The 3,977-nt window shown below is 39.9% G+C and overlaps 1 protein-coding gene across 1 annotated transcript in view; it reads right to left on the bottom strand.

The window, feature by feature from the left end:
* Positions 1 to 1,864, bottom strand: part of LOC112944016 (arylsulfatase D-like) — a 16,781-nt gene extending 14,917 nt beyond the window's left edge. The window contains exon 1 of the mRNA XM_026035346.1: positions 1,636 to 1,864. The gene's annotated coding sequence lies outside the window, so the exon portion shown is untranslated. The remainder of the gene's footprint in view (positions 1 to 1,635) is intronic.
* Positions 1,865 to 3,977: the final 2,113 nt, after the last annotated feature.

The raw sequence follows: 3,977 nt of genomic DNA, 5'->3' as shown, positions 1-3,977 counted from the left end.
TTCACTAGTGGTCCCACGTTCTCCCTGACCTTCCTTTTGTTATTGATATATTTGAAGAAGTTTTTCTTGTTACTAACAACATGGTAAAGCTCAATGCAAAGGTGTTAGAAGCATCCTCTGCTCACACTCATGCCCAATTGTGCCTTCGTCACTACAATGAGAATGCATCAAAACTTAAACTAAAGCCCTTTAACATTATCCCTATTTTATTTAATTCAGTTGACCTTAGATAAAGCCCTAAATAAAAAAAAAAAAAAGGTAAAGGTATTATTGTTATTTATTATTGATAGGACATCTTCTCTTCTTAGAGGGATTTTGCTCATTTGTATAGAAAGAAAAATCACTTAAGAGAGCAAAATAATTTTCTTTTGTTGCATGACTGCACTACATGAAAAATGCTATACAGTCGGAAAGGAAGAGAAGATCTATTCAAAATGCTGTCTTCTGTATCATTGTTTTTTCTATAATTGTAGAGACATTAATAGCTTGCTGTTTCCTCGCAGAATGTGCCAAGTTTCCTTTCAGGCTTGTAGGAGAGGGATCTTTAGTTATAGAAATTCTAGTCATCCTCTGTCAAGGAGGACATTGAATTTGTGTCCTCTTTTGTCAGACTTACATTCTACATGAATGTAAGAATGTAGAATTCGAAGAACTCTAAGAATTCCAAGCTAGAATGTAAGAATTCTACATTAGCTTAGACTTTTCCTCCTTTACCTTTCCCTCCATATCAGTACAGCTTTTTGCAAAGGGTTCTCTGGGACTTTCTGTTTTACAGTGAGGACAAGAAAAACTATTAAAAAGATTTAAAACAAAGGCCAAATGACCTTGGTTCACAGGTTTTAAAATGGACCCTTTTTGAATTTATCCAGAGCTTGGCAACAGCACTGAACTATCCCAAGTACCCCAATTTTATAAATCATGTTAGTTTAACATGTTTTTTTCTAGAAATGGTAGTATTTGGTAGTTTAGTTAATATCTATCTAATATCTAAGGAAATATTTTTGTTAGGTGTTCATGCTACTTGGATTTTGTTAGTCTTACACTCTCTGACATGCATTTTATTCATCTGTGCTGTAAGCTTCAATGGAGAAATTAAATATTTACATCAGGTGTGTAAACAGGTGTTCAACAGGTATAAACATTTATTTTCAGTCATCAGTGTTGGCACAGCATTGTCTATGGACACTCAGTTCCATGCACCTGGGTTTGTATCTTTAGTACATCCCAGGTTTGTATAGGAAAGATACTGGAGTATACACATTTTTAGGTACTTTTAACACAAATAGTATCATAAGTGACATCTGTTTGGCACTGCTCAAGGAAAATTTCCAGGTGATCCCATTCAATCTGGTAATATGCAGTCAGAGAAAATATCTTCCAAATCCAGAGAAAATATCTTCCAAAGATCCCTAATTTATCGACTTGACACAGCTGAAATAAAAGCCAGACCCGTGAGAACAGGTTGTCTGCAGCTGACTGCTTTCACTTTGTACACCCGCACGTATGTAAGCAAAGCTGCTGCAAAGTTCCAAAAACTTCCTTGAGATATTTTTATCTACGGCAGCAACAAACTCCCAAACTCCCGTTAAACTTTTCCTGTGCACTTGCAAACATAGAAAGGGAGCAACACAGTACCTGYGATCAAGCTGCTCTCTGGTGAGTGAGGGTGGCTGGCAGCGTTTGCACCCCAGGGCGAGCTGAGTTTCTCTAGGCTTAAAACCATTCCAAACTTTCCAGCAAAATGCCTGGGGCTTCAGCACAGCATCCAACATCTGTTTCTGCAGGCAGTCCTTAACTGCTCTGACCGCTCTGCTCATGCGTGCTTCTCCACAGGAAAGCCTTGTTAAACCGGCGTTTTTGAGCTGGATGGTCTGATTTATTCTGGTGTTCCTTAAGCGGCCCCTCCTATCGCCGCTGCCTGCACAAGGCTGACATTCATGCAGGCAGGCAGTTCGGATTAGGCAACATCAGAGACCTGGGGAAGATTCTTCCTACCCTGCTGCTGCTTTCTCAAAGGAAGCAGAGGGCCTCCTGCAAGCCCGAAACTCGCCAAGAAAGAGAAAAGAGAGAGAGGAGAGGGAGAGGGAGAGGGAGAGGGAGAGGGAGAGGGAGAGGGAGAGGGAGAGGAGAGGAGAGGAGGTTTGCAATAAATGTAACCTCATTTCCAGCAAGGAAAACAGAAACATGCTGTACTGATGAAGCAGCAATTCCTTGTCTGCATAAACAGCAACTGAGTGAACACCTTTGCTTTACAGCAGCCTTGGTGGTCTGCAGTTCTCTGATCACCTCTGCATACAGGAGAAAGCACTCTTAGGGGATGGGAAGGAAATGCTGGCTAGCAGGCTTGTGCTGGGCTTCGCTTCTGAGTGCTTTTGGGGAAAGGGTGGCCCCATGCTGTCATTGCATGTCTGTGCTTGAATGGGCTGATTCAGCCCCCACTGCTTGCCCTTGGACACTGCCTTTAGAGGCTTCTCTTTGATAAAATGTGGTGGAATACACTGAATTCAAAAGATTTTGAGAAATGCAAAAATCCTGCACCTTTTTGCAAGGCTAAATTTTATCTCTTGTCACTTGACACATTTTTCAAAGTTGCACTCCTTTCACTAAAGACAAATAATAGATGGTAGAATTTCTCCAGGATGGCTCATTTCAAATTATGTGAGCTGCAACATGTTCTTCTTAATATATCCAGGTTATTGCTGAGAAAAGTCATGTCTGCTGTATCGACATAATCGGACTTAACCATATTTAATTTTGTTTTGGGAAAATCAGTACAGTTGCTTAATATGGTATGTAGATCTACCCATTCCTGAAAGTACCAAGCTTTTTGGGCTTTATGATTTTTAAAAACATAAAAGTGATGCACCCAGAGATGATATACTACCATGCAACCAAGAAAATGTGTAGAGAGTAGAAAATCTTTCTGATATTGATTTAATTTCTTATTTTTATTCACAGAYAGCAAACTTTGTTAACAACAGCTGCCTGACTGAAAATATGGCATTTTCAGACTAGCATCTGGATGCTTAGAAATAGCATTTAAGATCTTTGTAAATATCTGTAAAACAGGAAATAAAAGTTATAGGACAAGCTAAAGCTATATCCAACTGCTTCTTTCAGCAAGCTGCTGGCAAAAAAAAAGCGCTAGGAATTRTCTGCCTGCTCTCCATCCCCAGTGTGATCATAGTGATGTGAGGCCATTATGTGAGGCCAGAAGACAGAAACCATGGGAGATGTTGGCTACAAGCCTTGGGCAGTGTGTTGGTAATGGGACAGGGATTCTCCAGCCCCAATATGTCAGCAGTGGGATGCTGTTTGAGCATGATCTGCAGGCTTAGTGATGCTTAATGATGAAAATCTTGGATGGGGTACTATGAGATTGCATGTATATGGATCCTTTTACTTCRAACAGTTTCTAAACATCTCTGTTTTACACAAAGAGCTGGTCTGAGTGTACTTTAAAACCATCCTGAAGTGGCCTCTGGCTGCATGTGGCCTTTGCATGAGGATGCAGCTCCCAGTGACAGAATAACCTTTGAGCTCTTGCAAGGTGTCAGGGTGTCAGGACTATAAAAAGGGAGAAAACTGTAAAACCTCACACATACAAGAATGCTTCAGGTTCCTGGCACCGTGTAGAAGTATGAGACAAGGTCAGAAGCATCCTCACAGTTGCTTTCACCTAAATGCAATATTTGAATGAGCTAAAAGAATGTATTAGTTACCACATCACAGTAACTATATATATATGTGTGTGTGTGTGTGTGTATGCCTTTTGTGTATGTTTACTGATCTCCAAGGCAATTCAATACCTTTTCTACTCATAAATCATATGAAAAGATAAATATTGCATGTTGGCTAAATAATTCCTTCATTTCTTTCTTTACWTTTTTTTTTTTTCATACTAATGAATTCAGTATTTTGGAAGAGCATGAGATCGTATCAGACTACAGCCTTGTGTTACTGACAGAGAATTTCCA

The sequence above is a fragment of the Nothoprocta perdicaria genome, unplaced genomic scaffold (genome assembly GCF_003342845.1).
Source record: "Nothoprocta perdicaria isolate Ctin4 unplaced genomic scaffold, notPer1 scaffold_159, whole genome shotgun sequence".
Classification (NCBI taxonomy): domain Eukaryota; kingdom Metazoa; phylum Chordata; class Aves; order Tinamiformes; family Tinamidae; genus Nothoprocta; species Nothoprocta perdicaria.
The sequence above is the reverse complement of the archived record's forward strand: the minus strand, read 5'-3'. Positions and strand labels throughout refer to the sequence as shown.